General features: G+C 41.4%; 1 long non-coding RNA gene across 1 annotated transcript; it reads left to right on the top strand.

Annotated features, from left to right (window-relative positions):
* Positions 1–1,132: 1,132 nt before the first annotated feature.
* On the top strand, positions 1,133–8,501 carry LOC119086154. The gene is made up of 7 exons (XR_005090706.1): positions 1,133–1,265; positions 1,980–2,026; positions 2,104–2,160; positions 2,328–2,434; positions 4,335–4,405; positions 7,692–7,808; positions 8,434–8,501. It is a non-coding gene; the product is annotated as an uncharacterized LOC119086154 (long non-coding RNA).
* Positions 8,502–8,757: the final 256 nt, after the last annotated feature.

Here is an 8,757-nt window from a genome sequence, read left to right as displayed (position 1 = left end):
GTAGTATCCAATGCAGCAGACACACGGAATAGCTTTTTCTGACCTACTACTTACTACCTGCTGCAACCAGATGAAAACTGTATTCCTGTTAAACACACATGGTTACATTTTACACTAACATATTTTGACTGTATTGAGAGAATAAGTGCACAAATAATAACACCATTTCTAAAGAAATAGGCAAGGTTTGGGGATATATAGATGGATTACACATAAATGTCATTATTCTCAGCACTCTCCTGTCTTCCTTTTCATTTAAAAACTTAATTTGATAGTTTTTCGTGTCAGCACCTGTAGATACCAATAGCAGTATGTACCTACACACACATCGGTGTGATACTTACAATGCAGGCATGCATGTTTCATTCACTGTTCTTCTGTTGTTGGGAATATTGGAATAAGCAGTTTATACACGCTTCTTGACAGAACATGGGCTCTGGACTGGATCCTGGTCCAAAGAAAGCTGCATTGGCAGAGAAACTGCAGACTTGTGATAAAGTAGACATAGTAAGTGATTGCTGGATTGGTGGACCTTGCTTTTCTGGTGATTGCATTGTAGCTTTTAGCCTAATCTTGGAGCTGAGGGAAGGGTGTGTGGGAACTTGGGCATCATTTTGGCAACATATTTGTAAGTCTAAAATTGAAATAGTTCAAACAGTTCTGTGAGCCTAATTCTTAGGTGGGAAAGGGGGAAGGTGGGAACGCCAGGGTAGATTCAACAAAGGTGGAGAGTCAGAGCAGCAGGAAGGGACTGCATCTTCTGCTCCAGTTTGAGGAATTTGTATCCTTTACTGCAGGCGTGGCCAGTCACAAAGGCTCCAAAGCCCAGGAGAGAGATGGTCAAGTCTGCTGGAGAAGCCTCCCTGGAAACAGAAATACTGAGGCACACAGGTGTGGAGTGTGTATGTGTGGGTTTGGGAACACCAGGACAGGCTCAGATTCAGCAACTCAGCAGGAGCAGCAGAAGGAGGGGTCTTGAGGAGATGGAAATTGTATTTCCAGGGCTGTTGCAGGAGTGGTGAAGGGTTTTTAGGCGCCAACTGCTCTTGGGTTTGGTGCCCAGTTCTACCTGCTGTGAGCAGGAGCCTCGATCTCACCACAGGAAGGAAGGGCAGACAGGCCTCGAGGGCTGAACGTTGGCGTCTTTGCTCTTCATCTTCCAGGGGTGATACAGGCATCCCTCATCCCCTCTTTTAGCTGGACTGCTGGGAGGAAGGCGCAGCAGGAGCTCTGCACCTCATCCTGGGCCTGACTCAGCAGTCTAGGTACTGAACTTCAGGAGCTCACGCTACCAAGGGCCATAAACCCAGCCAGAGGGCCAACTTAAATGTTCTTTAAGGTCCAGTCTAGCTGAGAGGGCCCATTTTGCTATGATATATAGCAACTTTGTTGGGAAGTAGTCTTAGAGGCTGTTCCTTTCTCTCACCTTAATGCCTACTACCCTATCCTTGGTGTTAACACCCAAGGAAAATTCATGCTGTGCTTTAGAGAACATTCGTGATTTTATTCTAAAAACTCAATAACTTGGAGTGAGCAGCTCTGAAGAGTATGTACACAGCCAATTAACATGTTCACTGAAGGTGTAAGAGACCATCACAATATTTAAAAAATAAATATAACACATAGTATAACTTTACAATATTAAAACACACACATACAACACACACAGTATGACTTTACAATGTTAAAACACACACACACATATAGAACATACACAGTGCACACACACACACTTGCACACATAGACTATCACTTTAAACAGAACCCCCTAACATTCTTACATTCTTTTGTTTGTTGGAAGAATCCGTTCCAGCATGCACTAGTCTACCTATGACATTGACTCCTCTCTAGAGGCCATTCTGAGCAGGCCAGTATTTTCTAAAGGGAAATTGGACCATACACAAAGACGTTGCTTGGGTATACAAAGATAATAGTGTTTAAATTCCTCATGTCTCATGTTTCTTTTCTTTTCCACGCAGAAGTAGATAGATAAATGGCAAGCAAAAAGCGTGAAATCCAGCTACAGGTGGGTCTGTCCTGCCAGCAGGTCTGTGTCTGGTGCAACGACACTTGCCCTGTCTTACAGTGTTTTGCTTTTCACAGTCAGTCATCAATAGTCAGAACTGTGGGATGAGATGTTGCTGAACAAAGGCCTAACAGGTACTGGGGCTCTCTGCTGTCCTCATCCAGACTTTGTCCCAAGCACCGGGGACACCTTGCAGAATTCAACTCTTGTGTTTCAAAGCTGCTTCCTCCTCACCTGGGATGGGAATGTCCCAGCCTCTAGCTCCTTGACTCTGCTTTTGATAAATGTTGCCATCTTCTAGTGATTGATGTTTACCAAGCCTGGTGTGGACCTTGCAAAGCCGTGCAAGCTTTATTCAGAAAACTGAAAAATGAACTGAATGAAGATGAGATTCTTCACTTCGCGGTTGTAAGCTTTTCATTTTCATTCAACTTGTTTACTGTTACAATAGGGCTTATGGATTCCCAAGTACTTCAAGTACTGTCTTAACTTAAGCAACCTGTCAGTCTTCAGTCGAAACAAACAATGTTTTCTTGGCATTTTTACTATATATTTAGTTCTACTAGTTTGAGAATTAGTATGATTTTACCTAATTCTTGGACGCTGACTGAGATAAATTATCATGACTGCAAACTTAGAAAAATATAAAAATGGACATGTATCTGTTGATATTTCTTTTACCTCATGGCATGTTAATATATGTCCCTGAGGTTAAGATGATGGGGAGCTGTGTGCTGGGTGTCATGGAGTAGATCCCGAGATACTTATCTATTGCATGAATGTTTCAAAGGAAATAATTTCTCTTTCACTATTATAAAAATTGATGAGATTAGACATCATAGTCAAAGTCATTTAACCAATTGTATTGGTTATTCAATTTCTCTATATCCAGTTAACAATTGGTTAGAATCTTATTGTTCAATATGCCTTAATGTAAAACAGAACACTTGAAATCTATCTAGATGAATTACAGAAATGCATTTTCATTTTAATTATTCTAATCTTAAAACTGAAGGCTGTTGAGATAGTTCAGTGGATAAGGCACTTGCTGGGAGGCCTGATGACATGGGTTTGATCTCTGGGACTCAAATGATGAAAATAGAGACAGAATCTCTCTCTTTCTCTGTCTGTCTGTCTGTCTGCCTGCCTGCTTCTCTCTCGCACACACACACAAATAAATTTAAAAAATTTAAAAACTGATATTACAAATTAAATTATTGTGAAATGTAATATGCTATATGAATCTACTTTTTATTAGAGGTCAATTAATTATTTATTGAATATTAATCACTAAAATATGCTTTAAATATGAATTTTTATAAAATAATACATTTTTAAGATTTATTATGGAAAATGATATGAGACATTTTTAACACTTTTTACATTGAATACATGTTGAACTGATAATATATTGAGTTAAAGAAAGTACTTTATTTTTTACCTGTTTCTTTTATGTGACTACCAGAGAACCTAAAATACATTTCTATTAGACAGATGCATACTCAGTCAGCCAGCTATAAACTGCCCAAACAGTATACTCCAGATCTCTAAACTACATAGTCCTTGAGCAGACATGAACCTCCATCCACTGCATGTTTTGAGCATAGACCTTCCTGCCTTCAAGACACCTTGGAGTCAGTTTGCTTCCTGATCTCACATGGTTTCAACTAGCCATCCCTTCTGCAGAAGCATTCTGTCTTCTTTTCTTTATAATTTATAATTTTGTGTGTGTGTGTGTGTGTGTGTGTGTGTATCTGTGTTCTCTATGTGTGAAGGGGTGTCTATGTATGGGTGCATGTATGTTGAGTGCGAGTGTACAAGAGGCAGGGGTGTTGGATCCCTGGAGCTGGAGTTACATGTAGTTGGAAAATCATTGCCTTCTTAACAAAGCAAGTGAGGCAGCCCCACACCTGCCTGTGGAACAGTATTGAAAGACACAGTCTGCCTTGGGTGAGGGACAGTCAAGTACAGTATGGAGCCAGAAGTGACCTGTCAGGAGGGAGTAAGAGACATTCTTTGGATCAAGAACACTTGGGCTGGATTGGAAGAGTAATGGCAGGACCAGGCAGCGAGGAAGGTAGAAACAGAGGTGAGTTTACTGCAGGCACCAACATAACACAGGCTTGAGTTGCTAATGCGTGCAGTTTGATCCTTAATGCAACTATTACAAAACCAGAAAATGTTGCTGTTCCAGAAAATTGTGTATATCTCTACACCATTTGAACATAAGATCCAGAATAGTGTGGATATTGCTTTCTCATTGTTGTATAAAATATTTACATTGTTGTATAAAATAATTTATCTTCAGGCTGAAGCTGACAGCATTGTGACTCTGCAACATTTAGAGATAAATGTGAGCCTATGTTTCTCTTTAGTCTTGTAAGTATAGCATTCATCATCTCATTATCAGATTCCTGTGAAGGAGCAGGTAGCAGGGAAAATTACCATGGGGCTGTTTGCTGGTGCTGGTAATTGCACAGTGTTTGCCTTATCTCTGTTTGCCTGATAATGAATTTAATAATTTGCCTTTGGGGAGCTTGTTAAGACTATCACATACTGAACTGATTCGAAAAAAGACAAGTCGGCATTTACTGGAGTGAGGAACCGTTCTCAGATGAGCGGCAGGAGAGAATTGATTATAAGTGTTCATGGATTTGTGTGAAAGCATTTGCCTAATCATTCTCTCTATTGCATTTTGCTCCCATCTCTGTATTTACAAAGGTTTAGAATAGCGTAGAAAGTTTATTCCAAGTTGTTCTCGTTGCTTTCTATGGGGGGGGGGTGATCTCTTTCCTCTTCACACTTGTCAGTACTTCACCTGTATTTTGCATTGGACACACAACTGCAATAGTCAGAAAACAATGGGATAAATGTTATTTCCTAAAACCAGTCTACAGTTAAGCCCTCAGTCCCGTGGTCATCAAGAGAAGTGTCAGCAGAGGTAAACACCACTAGGTCAACCTTCTGGTGAGGGCGCTTACTTTTCAATAGTAGAAATAATTATTAATAGCACTTCTTGTATACAAGCTCTCGATTCGGTTAAATAACGCTCTTGCAACTATTTCGAGCAAATGAATTATTGCTCTAGTTGAATAAAATATACATGCTCTTGCACTATGTTGAAAGTATAGCTCTTGATGTATAGTATTTTCAGCTTTTGAAGCAATATGGTCTGTGTTTAGAGTGATAGTTTTGATGCCACCAAGCCAATTTGCAGTTTAAGGAATCAAGATGAGAATCTTCACAGAGGAAAGGCTTGCTGCTTTGGAACATTCTTCTGAAGCCTAAAAAGTGGTGACTTTTTTTTTTTTCCGGATTTTTGTCAGACCATGAGCAAAGTAGATGTCTCTCTTTCTTCTTATCACTCATACTTCAGTTGCTTTATTTTCCTTTGTTTGTTAGAATCCACTACATTTGATTAATTTTCTAGTTTCCCACACCGGTTCTATTAGTTCAGATCTAGAGTAAATTCTGCGTCTAATGTCACAGTTTGGCATTGGTTCAAAGTCTGATTTTCAAACCCAGGTTCCCGTGTCCCTCCGGGTTTCATTATTTATGTTGACACCTCCCTCTGCCTGGCTTGTGAATTCCTGGTCTCTTTTCCATCAAGGGTCTTTCCTCCAGCATACTTCATCCACTAAGCACTGTATACATGCTTTAGGCACCCTTTTTCCTGAACACACCAGATCAACAACCACTTAGGGAAGAATAATATTCCCTACTACAAAACTGCCCTCCAGCTGACCATTTGTTACTTAAACACTTCATCCCGACCTCTTTAATCAGTCAGGTTTCTCAGCTGGCAAAAACTTCCTTCTAGCAAGTTTCAGCCAGAACAGTTCTGTTCAAGAGAATTGTCAGGCTGGTATTGGACTGAGAATCCTTAGACGTACACCTGAATTGCAGACAGACATCTTCTCTTGCTCCTCCAATGCCTTCCACAAAGCTGGAAAAATAATCTTCACAATTGGAATTTTAATTGTGGGCCTAGTGAAATGGCTTAGCAGTTAAGTGCACATCACCCACAACAGTGTCTCACAATCACCTGTAACTCCAGCTCTAGATTGACCTCATGTCTGTACACACACACACACACACACACACACACACACACACACACACATGCACTCATGCATGAGCACATGCACAAAATAAAATAAATCTTTAAAAAAAGAATGTTAATCGTGAGCACAATCTATAGTCCAGCATTCTAGCGTTTTTGACTGAGGGAGGGATGTCTTCTCTTTCCAAGGTACCAAGGCTCCATACGGTCTGGGTTTCTCTGGGTATTGAGACCATGAATACTGGGTTCAGCCCCACTTTCCCAGAGGTCCTTTTCACTTGCCATGTCTCCTACAGGCCTATGCCTTGCATCTGCTATTCTTTCTGCATAGTATAATTCTCTCTTTTACTTCCCCCGCTTCACGATCTCTTATCATCCTTCATATCTTGAAGCAAGAACACACTTCCTGATATTGAGTAATATCTCAGCTGATCTTTCTTACAAACAAGTTCTTGTAGATGCTCTGGGTGCTCTAAGCCTCCTTAATGGTACCTATGGGGTTGCTATTCCACGTGTCTGTGCTTTTGTGGGTCTTCTGGGTTTTTGTTTGTTATTTAATAGTGTTAGATACAAGGCCTCTCGTTCCATGCCATCATGCCTGGTTCTATGTCCATAAACAGATACTTAGTGTATAGAAGGTAAAAGACAGACGAAAGTACAGGACAGTTGTGGGAATTACAGATCCAAAGAGAGTGGAACAATTGCTTAAAGCTGAGTTCTCCGAGCTCTTCTACCACTCCTTAGCCCGGTGGAATCCCTTCTGACATTGAGGGCAGGGGTGCAGGGCAGGCTGAGCTGCAGGGGCTGGCTACTGTTTTTCCAGCTGCTGTGGCTCAACGTGAAGGGGTATGGCATCTATCTTAGTCTGCATTGCCAACCTGACACAACATTCATCTAACAGGAGAGTCTTAACTGAGGAGTTGCCTAAGTCAGATTGGGCTGTGAGTATGTCTGTGGATGCTCGACTTGATTATTAATTGATGTAGAAGAGCCAGCCCCTGTAAGTAGCACCATACTTAAGCATGCAGTCCTTAGCTGTATAAGAAAGCCTGAGGACAAGCTGGCAAGCTGAGTTCTTTTATGGGTTCTACTTCAAGTTCTTGCCCTGATTTCCCTTAATGATGAAGTGTGGTAGAGAAGTATAGCACAGATAAACATTTTTCCTTCCCAAATTGCCTTTGGTCAGTGTGCATGGCCACATACAGGAAATTAGATATCATTAGATCAAACTGAAGGCCCTGTCTAGAATCCTCACATTTAAAGCAAGGATGAATGAGGCCGGTATTCTGTGAGTGCTCGTGTAGGGCGGTGATGTGCTGTAGGTGGTGGGGTTACAGGCCTGGGTGGTAGTGTAAGGATGCTGCAAGGAGGTGGGAATGCAGCCATGCCTTTTATAGAGGACAAAGTGTGGAACTCTAATTGCTGATGTTACCAAATCAAAGTGAACTGTCTCATCAGTACTACTTTCAAATGGCTGATAACAGTATCCAAAGGATGGTGGTGGGAAATGGGATCAAGGAGAGGGAACTTAGTCCAAAGTAAATGTTAATTATGGACTTCATATGAAATGAAAGTTTCTTTATACTTTCCTTTCTCTTGTAGAATGGTAAAATTATTGCAAAGATTCGGGGTGCAAATGCACCACTTATCAATAGAAAGGTCATTGGCTTGATAGAAGAAGAGAGGAAAGTTGTAGCAGGTGAAATGGCTCGTCCTCAGGTAATACTATTGATGAATGGCTATTATAACTTGTGAAATGCATCCTATTTTATGTTTCCTTGCAGCATTTTTTCTCTAGCTATATATGGCAGGCCACTTGATGTCACTGTGATAAAATACCCAAGACAGTTGGCTTATAAAGAGGAGAAGTATGGCTAGGCTCCCGTGACTTCATTGTCCTTCCTTCCTGTTGTTTTAGGGCTGTGGCAAGACAGCACATCATGGCAGGCAGTTGGTAGTGGAACAAGTTGCTCAACTCATGGGAGCCGAGAAATGAAAAAGAAAGAGGAGAGGAAGAGATCCTTCCAGGGCGTGTCTCAAATGAACCATGTTGCTCCAACGAGGCCTTACTTTGAAATTGTCCACCACCTCATGCTAACATCACAGACGTGGGCTTCAGCCTCTCACACATGGCTCTTTAGGGGCACTTTATGTGAGCTATAGTGCTCTGTCTCTAGCTAGGGGCTGACATAATACCGCTTCCTCGGGAAGCGTGTTGCCACTGCGAGTCATAGGGGCTTTGTGTTCTACCTTTTATCCCCCCTGGCTTTTATTTATATTATAAACAAAATTTCTTTGACTATCACACTAAAGGGGCTGTCCTACTTCCATTTCTCTTTCACAGTATGTGGAAATTCCACTAGTTGATGAATCTGAAGAAGAGCTGGGGGAAGGACAGTATGAAAGTGTTGGTAAGTCACAAAGTGAGGGAGTCCAGTAACTTTTCTGCACATGTGCCCTTTACTATGTTACGGTAACAATGAAGAGCTGGTGTGTCAGTGAGAGGCAGTGCAGGGCTGTTCCTCTGCATAATGGCTCACATCTGTGGTTCCCCTTGCCTTATGCCTTTGATTTCTGATTAAAGACCCTTCATTGCTTACCCAGGAGCATGTGTTCCTATCTTCTGCAACTGATCTGGGATCCAGCTTCCAGTTCATCTTTCACCTTC

This window comes from Peromyscus leucopus, unplaced genomic scaffold, assembly GCF_004664715.2.
Source record: "Peromyscus leucopus breed LL Stock unplaced genomic scaffold, UCI_PerLeu_2.1 scaffold_927, whole genome shotgun sequence".
NCBI classification, from domain to species: Eukaryota; Metazoa; Chordata; class Mammalia; order Rodentia; family Cricetidae; genus Peromyscus; species Peromyscus leucopus.
This window is presented reverse-complemented; position numbering and strand designations above follow the sequence as displayed.